At 44.6% G+C, this 20,618-nt stretch overlaps 1 long non-coding RNA gene across 1 annotated transcript; it reads left to right on the forward strand.

Moving 5' to 3' along the window:
• Positions 1 to 9,902: 9,902 nt before the first annotated feature.
• Positions 9,903 to 11,467, forward strand: LOC144715158 (uncharacterized). Its single transcript, XR_013584541.1, has 3 exons — positions 9,903 to 10,530; positions 10,627 to 10,677; positions 10,836 to 11,467. It is a non-coding gene; the product is annotated as an uncharacterized LOC144715158 (long non-coding RNA).
• Positions 11,468 to 20,618: the final 9,151 nt, after the last annotated feature.

Genomic DNA, 20,618 nt, shown 5'->3' on the forward strand with positions numbered 1-20,618 from the left:
AATCTCGTCTTGCCGAAGTCTCCAGCTCGCAGCCCGCAATCCAATGCGGGCTGCAGAGCCACCTGTGTGCCCGCCTGACGTGGATGCCACGCAGGGGGGGACGCCAGGCATTGGAGTCCCACGTGGGGGGGACTCTTGGGTCCATTAGAATCCTAATGGACCCTACCCCGCCTACGTCAGCCGTTGGGGACATCCACACCGATGGATTCGCCAGCGTGGACGCATTCGACGGCCGTTTAAAAACCAAAAAAGAACAAAAAAAAATGAAAAGAAAAAAAATTTAAAAAAGGCGACTTCGGCCGCCGAGCCGCCGCAATTAGAATCCACCTGGACCGTTGCGCACGCCACGTGCCACGATCGCAACGGTCCAATGGATGGACCATCGGTGGACCAAGCGCTGATTCAAAAAAATGAGCCATTGGCAACGAATGCCAACGGCTCAATGACTGTAGATGTCCACCTCGAAGCTGATTCCATCTCCACGTCAGATCCGACGGTCAAAATCAAACCAAAACTTACGATTGATCCAATAATGACCGTTGGATGTGCCATCTCCTCCCTCAAAAATGCCATGCATGATGACGCCGCCAGCGCATTGATTGCACTACCGGTAAGTGCACCCCCCCCACCCGCCCGCCTTTGTTGACCAGTCCAAGCTCTCTGAGCCGTCGGATGCTCTTGCAGTACACAAATCAGACAGTTGTGCTTCGATTTCCCTGCCGCCCGCCATGTCTGACCAGTCCAAGCTGACGCAGTCGTCTGATAAGCACTTGGCACAACAATCGGACGGCTGCGATGTGCCCATGCAGTCGCCACATCATCATCTCGTAAGACATGATGATGCGGCCCTGCTTGACAGGTCCAACTCGGTCGAGTTGCCTCGAGTCAATCCGATCGACTCAGGTAACTCAGACCGAGTAGAACATATCGATAACAGCCGAGTCGACTGAGTCGACTCGGCAGACTCGGTCGGAAATAATCGACAAGGTCAGATCGACTTGGCCGTTCCGGACCAAGTCGATTTGGTCGAGATCGGCCGATTCGATCAGGTCGACTCGGCTGACCTGGGCAGAGTCGACCTGATCGACCCGGTCAAACTAACCGGGTCAAACACGTCCACGTTGACCCGTTCAGTTGACCTGGTCGGTGCAGATCAAGTAGACTTGGTCAATGTTGATCAAGCCAACTACGTTGGCTTGGTTGACATTGACCACGTACGCCTAGTTAACTCAGTCAATCATGCACAGATTGATCAATTGGTCAATATTGACCGCGCCCACTCGGTCAATCGTGACCACGTTAGCCACGTTGACTAGGGCAACATGGGTCGTGATGAGTTGGTTGACCTCATGGTCAACCATGCCCATAATGACTCCATGGTCAACATTGACCAGGCTGACCATTCGGTCAACCCTAGAGCAGAGTTGACTCCAGCCCACATCGACTTAAAACACTCTACCCAACTTGCTCATTTGGTCAACATTGAGCCGATTGACCACGTGGTCAACCCTACGCAGCTTACCTCGTTAGAGTCGACTCGAGTCAAATAGTTTGACTTGGTCAACCCTGATCAAGTCAACGAAATTGACTCAAGTGACTCGCCCCGGGGTGAATTGGTTGCATCAGCCCCGACTGATTTAGATTCACTTGGAAGTGTGATTGATTTGCACCGACTGGACACGGGAGCTCGCGACCACCGTACCCTGGCTAACGGGGTCCCACTCACGAATGCCACAACAACCTCCAACGACACGGGATCACTCCCGAAGAAGACATGGGCAGCGAGAGTAGCCGGTTCCCCGCAAATACCATCTACTACTTCCATCCCAAAACCTACCCTTCCCCCTCTCTACGATGATACGATCCCGATGAGGGGTTACATTGAATCCGAGGGTGTACGCTTAGTTACCTTCTCTAAGGAGGAGGTAACGCGAATGGCAGTGCCATTCGCTTATACACTGATAGGGCGGTTCGCTACGAAACGGCCACTCATAGATGATATCACGAGAGTCTACACAGCACCAGGGCATTTCCTTGGCTCGGTGGTCATTGGAGCAAGGAACCACAAGAGCGTCTTTATTCGGTTCCAACTTGAAGCTGATTTCCGGAAGGCTTGGAGCCGTACCACATGGACGATCAACGACTCTACGCTGCACACATACCGATGGACAGCCGAGCAGACAGGGAGCTCATGCAACCATTTTACCCAATGTCCCGCTGTGGATAGGATTTCTTGGCCTACGACCTCATTTATTTACACCTATTGCGTTAGAATCTCTTGCTAGTGCGGTAGGCACTGTTATATGTGCGGACAAGGATGTCCACCTCTTTAGCCGTCCCGGCTATGCGAGGGTATGTGTCGAGGTTGATCTACTTGCACCCATACATCGTATGATCCTCATTCACAATGGCGATGAGCTGATCCGCCAGCCCGTTCTGTACGAAAATCTTCTGTGGTTTTGTACACACTATACCCTATTAGGTCATACTCTCCACACATGTCACCAAAAGGCGACGCAGACTACCATGTCCACTGAGGAGGAATACCTCCCACCCTTGGCTTATGATGACTACATTATTGCCACAACCCCCGCCAACCACGGGCGCCGACCTAGCGAGAGACCACCATTAGGTAAATCCCACGTAGCTACATCAGCGCATCCCATTGATGTATCCTCTTCTACCCCGCGAGACACTGCGACAGCTAAGCCTCTAACGGCTAAGATGCCCCTTCCTACTTCACAGTGGGTGAAGAAGGGCGCTCATAAGCGCCTTAAAACTCCACCTCGGGCTAGAGATACCCCTTCCCGTAAGGGCAAAGAGGTTAGTGTCACAACACCGACCTCCAACACCTTTTCCCTTCTAGAGGTACCCGAGGGATCTGAGGCTGGCGATCTTTTAGGGAATGGGCGGAGTCTACCTTCTAGTACCACTTCTCCCTCTACCCGTCCCCCCACACCTCCTAGACCAACCACCCTTCCTGCTTCATCCCCCTGTTTACCTTCCCATGTTTCACCTATCACTTCCTCTCACTACTCCCCCCCTCGGTCCAGCCCTCCTCGTAGCATCCCTTCCTCCGCTCGCCACTCACTTCAGCCCGCCTCCTCTCCTGTCCGCTCATCATCCTTACTCCCCACCTGACCCCCTCCACCCTCTCCATCACCCCATAATCCATCTCCTCCCACTCGACCTCCTCCACCCTCTCCATCATCCCATGATCCATCCCCTCCCATGCCCTCACACCCATCCCCTGCCTCCATACCAGACCTCCACCCATCACATATACCTTCTGAGCCAGTGGAACGCTTGACAAATTGTCAAGCCCCTTTCACTAGCTCGGAGGACACATGTGGGGCGGTACTAGTGGTTGGGATTCCACAGGTGAGGAGGACGATGCCTCACTCTCAGAGGATTCTGACATGGATACCTCTCCCTATTCGAGACACCGTTCGGATGCCCAACCTTTACATCGCATATACAACACCCGATCTCGGGTGCATCACGCGAGCCGATAGATTTATGATTCCAAGTCTTATTTGGAATTGTAGAGGGATCGGTAACCCTCTCACCCAAGCACATCTCCTATCCCTTATTAATAGGCATAACTTAGGTATAGTGGGGCTCCTCGAGACGATGATTACATCGGATCATTCCCATTCCATCGCGAGGAAACTCGGGATGGATTATGTTTATTGTCATCCGTCGAATAAGCTCTGGCTTCTCTGGAAGCGAGAGTATTCGGTCACACTCTTGGCTGAAGGGACACAGTACGCCACCTTCGACGTACTATACTCCCCAAAGCCCTACTTGCTTACTGTCGTGTATGCCACGCATAGACACCCTGAGCAGGAGGCCCTCCGGGAGGAACTCGCTCAACATATCCGCTCCCACTCACAACTCGTTGATCTCCCTTGGCTTATAGCTGGCGATTTCACCTGCATACGGGATGTTAGCGAGCGCCAGGGGGGCCGCCCACCTCGGCTACGCTCTATGCAAGCCTTCAACGACTTTATCCATGAGTCTTCGCTAGTGGAGCCACCTACCATAGGGGAGAAGTGGACCAGGTGTAATGAGCGTCAAGCGGATGCGCGTATGTATGAACGGCTTGATCGTTGTTTATCAATAGTACTGCACTGATGCATTGCACCATCACGATAGAGATCCTCCCAAGATTTTACTCGGACCACATGCCGATCCTCCTTCTCCCAGACTCGAGCCATCGGGTCCGTCGTCCACCATTTCGATTCCAAACCATGTGGTTAGAGCATAGTGAGTTCTACAACTATGTACGAAGCCACTGGCATGGTTCGATTTCTACATCCCCTATGGAGAACTTCAGTTATAGACTGAGGAATCTCAAGCTTCACCTAAAACGGTGGAACCGACATATTTTTGGCGACGTGCACGCACCGGTCGAAGAACTTAAGAAGGAACTAGTTGTTCTCAAAAACCGATTACAAGAGGGCTGGACGGATGATATGGGAGAGCGTCAGCCCCGCCTTAGAGAGCAGCTCGAGGATGCTATGCGACTGATAACTTGCAAATTAACATGATTAATTAATGAATTTTATATTATATTTATGTGTTTTAATGACTATATTTCCATGTTATCATATTAAAATAAAGATAGATCATTTAACCTTTCATTTTATTATTAATTCTGATTTTTTATCATTTTTTATGGAATTTAACTTCATTTCAGTGAAGAAATATTTTTTACAGGGTTTTAAATACTCGGCTAAAGGTTGGTAAGTGTTTCCATGATTTTTCTGGAATTTTCCATATTTTTATATAATTTTTTGACCATTATATAGCCAAGAAATGATTTTTACATATTTAAATAACACATATATTATTTATTTGGCATTTATAATATATTTAAATATTTACTAAGGAGTATCCACGTCATTCGCCCGGGCGAATAAATGGATATATTTATTTAAATAAGAATAAAGAGAGAGAGAGAATGAGTGGTTATTATTATATAATAAATAGAGAGAAGAGAGAGAGAAGAATAGTCAACATAAGCGGCTATGATTTAAAATATATAAAAGAGAGAAGAGAGAGAGAAGAATAGTCAACATAAGTGGCTATGATTTAAAATATTTAAAGAGAGAAGAGAGAGAAGAATAGCGGCTTATGATTTAAAATAAAAGAGAGAAGAATGGTCAAAGATTACAGCTAAGAGAATAAAAATATATTTTTTTTTTTGAAAAAGACCTTTTGTCCTTTTCTTTTGTTTTTATTATTTTAGGGTGACGTGGAGAATTCCTAGCCGTTCAAATGACGAAATCACTTGCCAATGATTGCGGGCGGACGACGCGCACAACAACGTGTCAGGGCGTGATTCGAGAAAGCGGAAAACGAGAAATAATCATGCTAGCCAATCAAAACGCGCCATTTCCAAGCTTATTGGAGGAGAGATAAATAAATCCAACTGCTCAGATTTTTTCTCACTAAAACCTTGATATCTTGAGATCTACATGTCCGATTGGGCTGAAATTTTGAGGGTAGGTTCGTCTTTTCCCCCTCTACAATCCAGACGGTTGGATCTTTAAATGGAGGTCTGGAAAAGGGCGAAAATCACTTTTTGGAGGCTCTCCCCAAGCAATTGGCCAGGAAGGACACAGGAGGCATTCTGGAAGTCATCAGATCTGGATCTCTTTATCAAATTTGTAAGTTTCTGAATTGTATTTGATCATCTTCTATAACGATTCAGCGCCTTGGCATGGGCGAAATGTACATGCCCTAGATTCATGTTTTGAATGCATCAGCACTTCTTTTGATTTGGATTGAGATCTGACTTTTGATAATTAATTCTTAATCATTTTAGGACATTTCTACTTCATTACATTTTTAATTTAGGGTCGAAATTGGGGCTTTCCCAATTTCTTCACTTTCTCTCTCTAGGTTAATTTGATTTGTTTCTCTCTCTAGATTTGGTTTTTATTGTTTAGGAATTTAATTTAATATATAAAAAACCCAAAAATAAGATTTGAACCGAAAATTCATCCATTTTGAACTCCAATTCAAAAATCACTTTCTTGATTATTAAATTCCCAATTTTAATTCTGAAAATTATTATAAATTTTATTAAATTGGGAAATTAATAATTTATATTTTTATGAGCTTAAAATAATAATAATATTCTTATCTGGAATTATCTGACCGAAATCAAAATTAAGTTTTACTTAATTTTGATTATTTTAAGAATATTATTTAATATTAATTGAATTAAATATTGCAAAATTCAAAATTACTTGACTTGATTCATAAAAATTGTTTGAAAATTCTGAATTGTTGCCTCCTTGCGGATCGACCCCTTGCTTGCTCTATATTCTTATTTAGTAATTAAGGGAATTATAAATTTATTGCATAAGTCTAAAAAGCGCAACGACCACGTAATTTTACGTGATTTTTCGGCTTATCAGCGGCGTCAGGAGATCTTTTATCTCCAGAAATCATGTATCCAATGGCTGCGAAAGGGTGATAGAAACACGCGTTTCTTTCACGCCTCGATCCGTCACAGAGCGCGCCCAAACTATACGACTCCATTAGAGACGTACAATCAGGACCCCGTCCAGCTGGCAGCCGCAAGAGTGGAGTACAATCACTCGCTTCTCTCCTCACAACCCACTATTGTGAGCGAGGACCTTCTTGCCTCTATCCCTTACTTGGTGACCAACCAAGACAATGCACTTCTGCTAGCCCTTCCGACCCCAACGGAGATCAAAGAGGTAGTTTTTTCCTTGGGTCATAACAAAGCCCCAGGACCGGATGGATTCACCACAGAATTTTATACGGCGTGCTGAGATATCGTAGGCACTGACTTGGTGCTAGCTATCAAGGAGGTGTTTAGGAGTAATGTCGTCGCACAAAGTTGGAAATCCATTTTTTTAGCGCTCATTCCAAAAGTGGACACTCCAACTTCCTTCCAAGACTTTCGCCCGATTAGTCTTTGTAATGTATGCTACAAAGTCGCATCCAAAATCATTACAAACCGACTAGGGCGCTTCCTTGATAGACTTATCTCGCCATAACAGTGTGGTTTTGTCAAGGGTCGACAGATCCATGACAGTATCACGCTAGTACATGAGCTAGTCCAGTCCATAGTCCAGTACATGTTGCGACGCTTCAGATTTACGGATGCATACATCGCACTGGTCGATGCTTGCATTAGGGAGAACCATTTCTCTCTCTTGATGGATGGAAATTCCACCGGCTTTTTCACGGCTACGCGGGGACTCAGGCAGGGTGACCCTATTTCACGTACCCTCTTTATATTGATGGAGGAGGTCTTCAGCCGATCGCTCACATGGGCGATCGTCTAAGGCCTCATCCAACCGTATTTTACAAAGAGGGGCTGCCCAATTCTCTCGTACTCATTATTTGCTGATGATGCCATATTGTTCCTCAATGGATCCAAAAAATCCATTAAGGAATTTATGAGTGTCCTTACAGCATACGAGCAAGCTTCGGGCCAGCTCGTCAATGCCTCAAAGAGTAGCTTTATTGTAGGACCTTCCACCACTATAAGGCGCTCTGAGATACTCCAGCATCATACACGATATTCACGACGACGCCTTCCGTTCGATTATCTTGGATGCCCTATCTTTCTTGGCCCTGCTCGTCAGCACTACTTCGATGCCGTGCTAGGCAAGCTTAGAAAGAAATTAGAGGGATGGAAACTTCGTTTCCTATCCCCAGGAGGACGTATCCAACTTATTCGGCATTTCCTCTTACGGTTCACTCACTATCTCTCACCGTTCTCCGGTCTGTGGAATGCATATGCGCGTGTTTCTTATGGTCTGGTCACCTCAAGGGAAAGAGTCGTCATCATTGGGTTTCTTGGGCGAGAGCATGTCGGCCGACGGATGAAGGGGGTCTAGGGATCAGACGCCTCTCGAACGTCCAGGACATACTTCAAAAGAAACTTGTATGGCGTATGCGTACCACACACTCCCCATTGGGGAGTTTTATCTTAGCCAAATACAGTGAATGGGCCCGTCGCGAGATAGATATCCGGGGTCCTAAGAGATGGCAGACGTGGCAGCGCCACTGGCTTGAGATGGCTCAAGTCACACGTTGGCATATTGGCCGAGGCGACATTAGCGTGTGGTACGATACCTGGCATGCTAATGGGCCACTCACTTGCCACCCACAGTTCGTACCACACCGAGTGAGTCTCACTGTGACCCGGTTGCTTAGAGGCAACACACCGCACCTATGGGAGCAGCATGGTCTCCCCTTGGACACACTACCCGAGGTCCAGACTACGCCAATTGACTCTAGTTCTGATTGTGCTATCTGGACACTCACATCCGACGGAGCCTACACGTGCCGCTCGTCTTGGGAGCATTTCCGAGTGAAATCCCCCCCACAACATTGGGGTCGCCGCATCTGGCATCCGGTGATCCATACGCGCGTCTCCTTTTTCCTCTGGAGACTCCTACACCGCAGCCTCCCGACTGATGACCGAGTGACTCGTATAGATCATTCTCTCATTTCCCGCTGCCATTGTTGTCCCACCCTCCCACACACGGAGATGATGGACCACCTTTTCTTCCACAACGAGACAGCACCAGCGTGCTGGTGCCTCATCACCGACCGCCTTCGTCCTCTGACCCCGTCTGAGTGTTTTGGCAAGTTTATCCTCTCGCCAACTCGCTCTACACGGAGCCCCATCCTCCACATCACCATAGCTTATCTTCTATGGGAGATTTAGAAAGGGCAAAATTCTTCTCATTTTTCAAGTACGCCCATTGATAAACTCAAATAAGGGTAGTTATTTCCATGCATTAATCATCTTATATCTTCTAAAAGTAAGTACATCATTGCCAAAACTGCTTGTTTTTGCATAGTAATGAGATCATGCCTTTTCACTACCCTAAAGATGAAAAAACTTACATTTCTACTTAATTAGTATTTCCATCAATGATTTGACATGAATTTCACAAGTTAAACAGTTCTGGATTTACTCTTAATTGGATTTGAGGGATATTTCTAACCCCCACTTGACTCATTGAGTCAAGTGGGATATGAATCTAACGATTTCCCTAGTGTGTTGACTTTTTAGGTCAAGGTTGACTTTCATGGTCATAAAATTACGAAATTTTATGGAAAAGTCAAGAAAGTAGTCTGAAAGCTTGGGACAAAAATTCAAGTCAAAAGGAGCAAAGATCAAAAAGATACACGCTGACTAGTGGAGCTGACTCAATTGATAGGCTTGGTGCAAAGGAGCTTGAAGGAGACCTTCTAGAATGTCCTTGGAGGCTTCCAGGTTGATCAAGACTTATGGGGGTGACTCCAGATGGCAGATCCTGGTTGGATGAGAGCCCAAGGTCGAGATCCAGGCCAGGATCCATGAGGTGGAACCCATCCATCCATCCATTTCAGCCCAAATCCAAGGGCTATAGATGATTTGTAACAAACTCTAACTCTAACCAACTTGTTCTGTTTCCTCCAAATTCGACCTGGGGGGAAAGAATCTGGTTGGTTGGGGCCTGTTCACCTGGATTGAAGCTTCAAGAAATCAATCCTGGACGTTCATCCATGATCCAACCACCAAGAATGACAGAAACAAACACATGTACCCCTATAAAAGGCCCCCCTCACCCTCTTTGAGGGCATCCAAGAATTGAGTATTGTTTTCTTTACTTTGTGTCTTTCTTGAGCTTGTTCTTGGGTCCATCTTCATTCATAAGGTGCAAGGAGTCTTCTAGAAGCGTCCTGGATCTTGAAGCCAGTTGGTAGGGAGTTGGAGCAACAATCTTGGGCCATTTGTTGTGTGACAAAAAGGTTACGATGTTCTTTCCACCCTATCTCCTTTTAGAATTCTTGCTTTCCAACGCTTTCCAACGCCTCAAGCTTTCCAACGCCTACTCACACGTGTCAAACCGATATCTGGAACTCCGGATATCGTCGTTTTGGTCCATAGCACGTGAGAGGACCTCCGCGCGCGGCAGAGCGGCGAAGCCCAGCGCACAAGCAGTGGCGGAAGCGCCCAGGCTTGTGCGCTATCTTTCTCCTCCTCTTCTTTTTTCCATTCAATTAATTCAGAATTTTTTATCTCTCTCTAGAGACGATAAAAAATTCTGAAAAAATTCTCAAAAATCATTTTCAATCTAAACTTTCTACGGAAATTTTTTTACACTTGGTAAAATTCATATCATCCTTCTTAATTGAACATTTACCTTCATAATCACTAAAAGCTTTACAAAAAAGGTTATATGAATCTTGAACTTGCAATACTAGTTGAAAATCTTTCTAACTAACTACCTAGCTCCCTGAGGGATCGACCCTTACTAAAATACTACTAGTAAGGAAATTAAATTGTTGATTGGTACTTAACTATCCTTACAAATGACTCTCAATCAAATTGTACCCCTTAGTTAGGACTAATCACCCATGCGCGTCGTGGACATCACGCGTCGAGTTCAGTTGTGGCTTCGGTGCATTCATCATCTACTTCCCCCTCGAGTCGGTCGATCAGCACTCGCCTATGACCTCCTCCGTTCTATCGGCATTCAGGTGACCCCTACCCCCATCAGCATTCAGTATCGAGTTGTTTATTGGCTTCCACCGCCAATCAGCATTCTTAAATTGAATGTGATGGTGCGGCCAAAGGGAACCCGGGGCCAGCAGGGGGAGGAGGTATCCTCAGAGACCATACGGGGGGTATACTCTTTGCCTTTTCTTCTTTTATGACATACAAACTAATACAGTAGCCGAGGCTATGGCGATTTGTGATGGTCTACTCCTCTGTGAGGAACAAAACCTTCACAATATCGTCGTGGAATCAGACACACAGATATTAGTTGATATGCTTCGTCTAGGTACATGCTCCCAGTGGCGACTCCGGCGTGCGTGGCAAGACATCATGCGGTGCCGTTCTCGCATAGCCTGCTTTCGTCACCAGATGCGAGAGGGCAACCAGACAGCAGATGCCCTCACCAACCACGTGGTACATGCACGAACCCCCTCCTCTCTCTTTCATTCTTGGCAGGCGCTCCCTCCCACAGCTAGAGGCTGCTATCGCCTCGATCGTCTTAGCATGCCCACCCTCCGCACACGGCGCATCCTCGTGACGCCACGCCCGGGGGATTGGAGGATTGCGTGGAATGTTGGAGCTAGAGGCGTGGACAGCGCCTGCCTCGACTAGAGCCTTCACCACGAACTTCCTCGATCCCACTTGACGAAGGAGAGGACACCTCCCGCCCTGCATCGTCATCGCGGGGTGGCTCTGGTGGGACGACGACGAGCACACTTCCCCAAGCGCCTGCGAGGTATCACTTATGTATCTTTTCTTCTCCTCAAATATGGGCGTGGACGAGTGGGATCCGAGTGTAATTGGGATATTTATACTCGCTCCACGCCTATAAACATTGACAAACACTTCACTTTATCAATAAAAATCCCCTGGGTGGCGTCCAGGGCACGGATCGATCGGTCTGCGGGCACATCCCATGGGGTTTTGCCAATAAATGTTATCAAAAAAAAATTCTCTTCTTTTCTCCCAAGCTGCTTCAATCATATATTGAGTTTCACCTTGTAGGGACATCTTCAGTGAGTAAATTATTGTTTTCCATGCCCGATTTCTCACATAAAATTTTTATGGTGGTGAAGTCATTGTTGTGAAGGTCCAACTACAATGACTAGTTTTTGAAGTCCATAAAATCCATAAAGAATATCTTTGAATGATCTTGGAATTTTTTCTTCAATTGTATTTTTCATGTTGCGCAATGCCCTCGCCAATTATATTTGTCCCCTACATATCAATAAAAAATTATGGTTATAGATTTTAAAAAAATAACTTGTAAAAAATCAATGAAATAAAAGTTTTATTATAATTAAATACCTAGTTCCTTCAAGCCTTGTTGCATATAAGTTTAAAACATGGGTCATGCACGGTGCACAGTATTGCTTGTTGAACTTGGAGCCAGTATCCTTTAATAACCTTTCTAAGATTGCGACCATTGTAGTATTATTACTAGCATTGTCGGCTTTAGTGGCAAACACCTATAAAGGAGGAAAATATTGTTAAGTATTTAATGGTTAAGAGGAAAAAGCTAATAAAACATCGATCACATTGTGAGTCAAATTGCAAACTTTCAAAACTAAGTGTAATATCTCTACCAAGTATAAGCTCTCATGCGGACTAATTAATTGATTTACACTGAGAACTCAATCATGGACCTTCCATTCTGCATCAATCCAATGAACTGTCATCCCAAAAATATCCACATGGTTGGTGGAAGTCCAAGTGTCTAGTGTAATTGAAACTTTTTAACTGGGCCAAGCTCCTCTTTGAACTGCGGTTTCTCTTCTTCAACTATTTCATCCACTACATGTCGTATTGTCTTTGCACTCGGAAGCTTCTAACTGGGCCAAGCTCCTCTTTGAACTGCGGTTTCTCTTCTTCAACTATTTCATCCACTACATGTTGTATTGTCTTTGCACTCGGAAGCTTCAAATTACATTGTACAAAGTACCCATTCATTTTTTGAATTTTGGATGTTCAATTATTGAGAATGGCATATCAGTAGTGATGATGAGATCTAATAGTTCTGCTTTTGTTTGCTCTAGTGTTCTATCCATAAATTCTGATGTCGTGTGAAAATTTGCTGATACATGTGTCTGACTAGATGAAGGCTTAAGTTACCCATGAACTGCGGCATGAAACTTTTTCAAGTGTGTCCATAACCTTATTGTGTCGCATGTCTTATATTTTTTCAAAATCAACTCCTCCGCCTTATAAAGCTTGCATCAATAATCTCCATTACGCTTTTTTATGTTAAAACTCTCTTACGATGAGCATTCTCACCTTTAGGCATTGACAAATTTGTTTTGATTTGTGCATGTTTTGATGGACCTATGTAATGAAAAATACTACCAACATTCAATACTAATAAAATTAAATAAATAAAAAGCATGGGATATACCTTGTCTCCATTCAAATCCATGGAAAAAAGTTGGTGATACTTTGAAGGACGGCCAACAAGAGGCTGCGACAAGAGATATAACGATGATGATGTTGATGGTGGCACTAGTGTGAGCGGCAGCAACTCATATCGGCAACACAAAATGCGAGTGGTGACAGTGAATAATGACCCATACAAGATCATCCCTTAAAAGCCAGAAAAAATGGGAAACTATTTCCGCCCAGATCTGCACTTTTAATAAATTAATATGAATATATATATTACTTATTTAACTTCTTCATGAAAGTACTTTGGCATAGTTTGTTCAAGGGTATGAACTCCGGGAGAGAGGAGACCAGGATTCTAATACTAGTTCCAAAATAAAAAATAAAATTTTCTTATTTATTTTTTGGTTCAGTTTTATTTGTCCGGTTTGCGATCGGGACTGAAACTTATACCAAACTTTCAGTAAAGCCATGATACCCAAACTGACGGTATTATTTCAGTCCAATTTTGCCACAAGTCCGTAAAAATGTAGAACCTCAGAACATATCTATATGTTCTTTATCTCTCTCTGGTGCCATCCTGAAGCTCCTACGTTCTTCAAGGCTGTCCCAACCTAGGATAAGTGGAGAAGCCTTTAAAATGGTCTATGTCATGTATTATTTCCTGCAATGAGTGATGGCTCAATTTGGGATAAACAAATGGGTTTAAGGGTTCAATAGAAAACCTCTCTTCACCCTCCATTAAATGATCCTCAATCCTATGGCTCCCTAAAGGCCATTGGATAAGATTACCACTTCCTATCACCGACCTCCATCGGTCAACTAATGACTACCAAGGGGTGGAAAAGGACAAGGTTAGCCCTTGAACAACTGATCTCCATGAGAATAGGGCAATGTTTGTGATTTAGTCACACCTGTGTACCCGTTCATTATGGTGTACTCCTTTGCCAGGTCATCCTCCCCATCAATTGCCTATGAGTGACTGACCCTCTAATTATTTCATTGGGCGACCCCACCATATTCTTCTGTAGACATTGAAGAATCAAAATATTGTAAAAAAGTAATAAACTTGAGCCCTTTCTTTATGTTATTTTAAATCTCAACCATTTGATCCTCTTTAGAAGATTGGATGGTTAAGATTAAGTCTGACAATTTAAAACAATCCCATTATGATGAGGGCTTTGACGAGGGTCAGCTTGAAGCCCAGTCACATTTTCTTAGTTTTTTTCATTAACATCAAGGCACATTGATATGCTATCCTTCTCTCCTCCTGTCATTTAGGGATGGCGCACTCTGAAAGAGATTTGTTAGATGATGTCCCATACCAAAACTTTGAAGAAAATGCTCTGCTATAAAATATCATATGTTCCCTCCATTGACTTAAATACTAATCCTTCTAGTTTGCTTGTGTGCGGCCCTTGTTGTCTTTATTTTGGGCCTTTGTATGTTTTTGTCTCCTTGTGCGCATTGTCCTTGTCTCTTTTTTGGTGCTTGCAATTTTGTTCTTGGTGATGAAACCCAAATGAGGCATGAAATCCTACACATTTTAATGTTATTTTGGCATCATTTTACTTACATTTATCTTCATTTTGATCTGAATTCATATTTCATGCATTAATTGGGGAATTTGGTTAAAGTGACACTTTTATATAAATTTTAGATAATTTTTAGGCTCATTAATTCTCATTAAAAATGTATTTTAACATTTTTTATATGAATTGGTTTAATTTTTCTTGTTAATTTGTTATTTTATAGTATCTTTGTAAGATTGAATTTAAAAATAAACAAAGAAAAAGGAAAGATGAAAGGGGAAACAAGGGGATATACGGCTGACCAGATGGGCGCAACACAAACACCCAAACCAGCCATAGGTGGGTGATCATAGAGGGCTTAAGCCCGCCCACTATCGGCAAGTACCCATGTACAATCATCAAAATACCCACCTGAAGGTAAGCCCTTTGAAGACCCACATAATCCTAAGTAGTGGAGGCCCACATTAGAGGGCCCAGTGCACACACTATTTGACTCAAGCACATGCACGTGTAGGGGAAATGGTTCATTTATTTCAAAATAGTATCACATGCAGTATTTATTTAGTATTCTATCTTCTTATATTTTATATGGGATATCCATCTCGCTGCTTTCTTTCAGTTTGCGTGACCCGGGCTGACTAGCAAGGAGATGGATCGCATCCCAACAGACCATGATCTTAAGAAAATAAGAAACAAAAGATGACTCGGCTTTGAGTTGACTCGCCCGAAGCCCGCGTCATAACATGCCAAATACTTGTTGGATTAGGTACCTTGGTTCGTCCATGAAAAACATGATTCCATGGATGCGGAAGCGTGTCGATCAATTCACAATTGTCCTTTAAAATAAAACATTGAATGTACCTTTTGGGGAACTCGTTCCACCCTTGACCTTGCCGCTCCGAGATCTTTCTAAAGTCGTTCACACATGCGACCTCTAGAAGTATCCACGCAATCACTTGGCGCTTGGATCTCCACATCTTCTTCAACTCTTCTTGAAAAATCTAGAAGATCTTCTCACCATGAAGACACTCTCCTTGGATGAGTGGAGAAGAGAGTGGAGAAAGGGAGGGGCTCTCAAATGAGAGCCCTTTCCCTCTTTATATTTTACTTAAGGTTTTTCTCAAAAAACCTAAAAGTAAAATATATCCACCAATGCCTTTATGGCCTTATTCATGTGACCCTATATGCCCATGTATCATTCTAGTTAATCACTTTAGTGGCCTAATAACAATTATTGACCAACCTTATTAATTAACAATATAAACATATAGATTAATTAAATAAGGATCGATTTAATCCAATCGATAGGTTAAGTTTTTAGCCCCTGGGGTGCCAAGCTATACCTCGTGCTCTAGAAGATACCGACGAGTGTCCAACTCTCTCATGTGACCTTTACCATCATCGGTTACCGTATATGTATAATCCATCATCCGCGTGAGACTCTTGACTGACTTAGGGTATGGTTTATTGTCAAACCATAATCCTTCATTTGATTACTACTGATGTGTAACGGGGATCATTGGAGAACGCCTTCTCCAATATCCTCACTATCTTGGACAATGACTTTTTTGCTTCATCTTCTTTGAGTTAATCTCCGCTTATATTGACGGCATATGATCCCGTTTTGGTCATTCAGTCATCTCCGTGAGCTTCTCACTACATTTGAGCTATGACTTGTTTGAAACCCATGATTAGAGGCTCATTAGCCGTAGTCAAAATATAGTTGTCCATTCACGAGATGTCCTTAGTGTCTTAGTTTTGTGGATCACTTATACAACCATGACATGAATCAACATGATTGACATTTAGGTATAATACCATTCAGAGATTCGTACGGATCAATTCAGTGAACTCTTTCTCCATAGAGCACCCACTATCTGTCATTAGTGTCGCCAGACTAATAGCCATAGGATCAGTTATACTTATCATGCGAGTAGGATCAGCTAGTGCTTTTATATCTGGATAATTTGATGTCCTTCTCGACTATCCATTGAATAGGAATATTTGGAATACATCTTTAAATACCAGTGATCGTTGTATTATGATCTCATAATAATTCATTAAGTCATTGCACATATTCATGGACTTCATTATAAACGTCACACAATATTTTATTCAATGAACTTAAATAAACATGGTAGTGTGATTGGCTTGATGGCCACATTATATCCACCAGTTTTAAGTTATATTTAATTGTGATGATTCGATCCTTCTCAAGAGATTGGATGAACCATGTTACACATTACCTTTCTACTTCGTTATTCCTTTCTCTAGATTTCTGATTTTCCAGCAAACACTGAAGAGGATGACACGGGCCATGAGAAGGGCAAATCAAATCACAAAACATTGCCCCAGCAGATGATTAGGCACTAATAGGACTACTGATGTGGTTCTAGGGTCCACAACTATGATAATTTCAGCAGCTGGACCTTGTGTGAATGGTCAGGGCCAACTATATCCATCTATGCTCTTGTTTGTTGCCTCCATCGACCAAACAGCAGTTTCTAGTCACGAGGGATTGTCAAAGGCAATCCAATGGCCCCTAGTGACCCCCACACCTGCACCAACCCATCTACGACCATCAGACATCTTTCTTGGATGTTAAAAGAGGCTCTTTGTCTCCTCATTTATCATTTTCTGTCTATTCGATCAAACCAAAGTAAATTTCTGTTGGCATCTAAAATATTCAACTAATTTGCCTCCCTCACTCACCAGTGTGTGCACGCTTGAGCACTCTGTCCTTGCCCACCTACAACTGGCGTGAGTGTTGTTGTGTTTGGCTTAGTCACGGGTGCTTTGAATACAACTTTTATATCTTTTTTATTTATCTAAATTCATATCTTCAAAATAATCAACTCAATAAAATAATTAAATCCATTAAAATTAAAAATAAATAAAATATTTTGAATCAAAGTTTGTAGGACTAAATTTTGTAAAGTTATATTAAAAAGTATATTTTTAACCAAATCGTGAAATTAATGCACGAAATGAGAATTCATATCAAAATGAAGGTAATATTAATAAAAAATTATGTCAAAATGGCTTTATGATATGTATGCTTTCATGCCTCATTTTTGTCTCATCAACTAGTCGCCAACATCAATAGGAATTCCTTTGATCCTGATTAATCTTCATTAACCCCTGGCCTCTTTTGTGGAGATTAGCTCGTGGCCAGGATCAATGACAGTTGTCTCCTTAGCCTCATGCAACATCCTGCATGATGCTTCAATTACAAATACTTGAGATATCTGCGGCAACGATGAACCAAAATGTTCTTGACAAGCTTCATTTTCATCTGCGGCAATGACGAACACATCTAAAAATGTGAACATATAATATGTGAGTTCATTCATTCGGGTAGTTATTTTCAGCTTAATTTATCTTCACATATGAATGATGAATGATGAAGACGATGCATTGAGAGATATTTGAAACATTCTGAGCCATTTTCATCTTCATTAGAGCACATGCATTGTAAATGACGACACCTCTACTTAAATGCTTGAATACATGATCTCTTGCACATAACTGTCCATTTACATGATTATATATTTGATGATGAAAGTGGCTTTATTTTTTATCGACCCCTTAAATCAGAAAGTGACAGCAGTATCCTTCTTGCACGGCTGTAATATTCCAGTCAATTTTTTACCAATTCCCGCCTTGTTGAAGAATGCTAGATTTTTATCATGTTTCTGCCATAATGTAGATAGTACCTCTCTTCTATATGTTACCGATAAGCATGCCGTAAGTATAATTCCACCCTACTTGGCAGTTTAAGGAAACCTTACTATGATTGCCCATATCATTTATTTCATCAATATCTATGTCATTTATAATCTTATACACACTCAGATTGTGATGCAACACAATCGGCCGGGATCGGCGGCGCGCGTTGCAACACACGGCGTAGGGGCTCAATCCGATACGTGTTCAATGTCGTGATGATAAAATGATGCAAGAGTTGAAATCAACGAGAAGTACAACCCCACAACCGGGTGACCCGATAGATCGTGATAAACATCGATGTGCGGGTATCCCCTGATCTGGTTGTACTTTCCCCGGGTGAACAATGGAGTGATCGAAATGGACGGAACTCTCCCCAACCCATGGACGAGATGGCTTAAGACGGGAAAACCCTCGGCAGAGAAGCAGACGAATATGTAATGAAAGAGGCAATAATACTCAATGGGGCGCGGGAGTTGACCTGCAAGACCGTAGTCCGAAAGGTCGCGGTGAACCGGAAGCCGACGGGTTGGCGTGCGTCGGACCGTGACGATGACGAGCGAGCCTTCCACGGAGGTCGACGATGCGGCACCAGGAAGAGGGGGTGCGCCGCGAGCACGGGGTGGCACCCGGGCGGCGGAGGCAGGATGGGGGGGGCGACAGCTGCACGCGGCGAGCGGGCAGATGCGGCCGTCTGCGTACAGGAGACGCGATCGGGCGGCGTAGAGGTGATGAGCCAGCGTAGTGGGCGTGGCAAGACACGAGCGGTGCCGCGGAGCCGGGAAGGATCGGACGATGGGCTCCGGCGCGCGGGGGCGCGAGGCGAGTGCACGAACAAGAAGGTGAGGCGGAGGCGAGCCGGCGCAGCGGTGGGGTCGCAGCGCGTGACTGCGGTGGGCAGCGCTCACAGGTTGCAGGCGGCAGGCGGAAACATCCGCGCCGCGCGGCTGCGGTGGGCGGCCCGCGCGGCAAGTCCGCAGCGTGTGGCCGCGACAGGCGGCGCTCGCGGGTCGCGGGCGGCGGTCGGAGCCAGCCGTGGCGCGCGGTCGAGGCGTACGGCGCGCGTGGCTTGACGGCTGCGTGTAGCCGCCGCGGGTGGGGCGCGGACGCCGCTACGGTGCGCGGGCGCAGCAGTGGTGGGCGGGGATCTCTGGCCGGGCGCAGAGCAGCAGCGGCCGAGGCTTCTTCTTCTTCTCAGGGCGGCGGGGATGGGAGCTTTCTCTCCTTCACGACCTGCAGAAGAGAGAACTCACGACATTCTGGCTAAACGATAATTTCCACTTGACAAAAAAAAAACTTCTCCTCCTTCCTCTAGGGCATCCTTTCGCCTTTTATAGTGGGAGAGTGGGGGACCCTAGAGGTTGGCTTTAGTTAGGGGGAAAAAACCCCTAATCAAGCCACAAAATGCAGTGGTTCTTCTGAAATGGAATAGCGGGGCCAAAACACGGAGGCCCACAAAACATGACAATGGAAAACATTCAAAATTATGAAAAAAAAGAGAGGGCCCTCAAGCTGTGTGCTTGAAGGATGCGTCCTTTGCGTCGGCTCGAGCTTCACGACGGGGTTGCTCGCGGGTTGCCACGGGCCGGTCTTGTGCTTCAGCTGGCGGATGGTCCTCCATCAGATTAGAGGGTGAAACAATTTGGTTAGTGGTTAAGAATAAAGTAAAAATTCATTATAACTAAGCAGCTAACACTTACAAACAAATTCAGCTCAAACTCAACCACATTTGAAGGTTATATTTACTCATGTTCTCCTTTTTGAGCTCCAAAACCAGTAACCCGGGAGGGGGGCTAGAGGGAGGGAGCGTTGCGCGCTCGTGTAGAAATAAACTAACTCCCCAAGTTAGATCATTTCTTCCTGTACGTACTCGGGCATGTAATATATATACCTCCTCCCCGAGAAGGTATAGATATTCCCTGCGCGCATGTGTAGATATCAACTACCTCCCCAAGGTAGTTGTAATCTTTCCTGCACGCGTATATGCACTCGCGTTAATTATTTTATTATAAAATAATTAACCATAAAGCGCGCCCAGAGGCGCGAGTGTATGCTCGCGTGTGCACGCGCGTGTGATATGGATTGCGCGTCACGCGCGCTCGGGTGAGATAGTTCGCGCACATATGTGCGCTCGGGTGTTGCACGTGCGAGCACGCTTGTGTGCATGAGGGGCTCCTCGACCCCTGATTGGGGTCCCGGGGAATCCCGAGCATTGAATTTTGTTTAGACAAACAGCGCCTAAAACTGGAGTTTTCGGCTTTGATGATACAAACATTGTTTGGGGTCTAAAAGTCATGTTTTAAGGGGGGTTTTTCTATTGCACATTGTGCACGCGCGCGTGAGTAAATGCCTTGCCCCTCTGAGAGCCGTTCCCTTTCCTGTACTGGGCAGGACTGCTTTCTCGTTGGAACCGAAAACCCCAAGACTTCGAAACT

The sequence above is a fragment of the Wolffia australiana genome, chromosome 18 (assembly GCF_029677425.1).
Source record: "Wolffia australiana isolate 7733 chromosome 18, ASM2967742v1".
NCBI classification, from domain to species: domain Eukaryota; kingdom Viridiplantae; phylum Streptophyta; class Magnoliopsida; order Alismatales; family Araceae; genus Wolffia; species Wolffia australiana.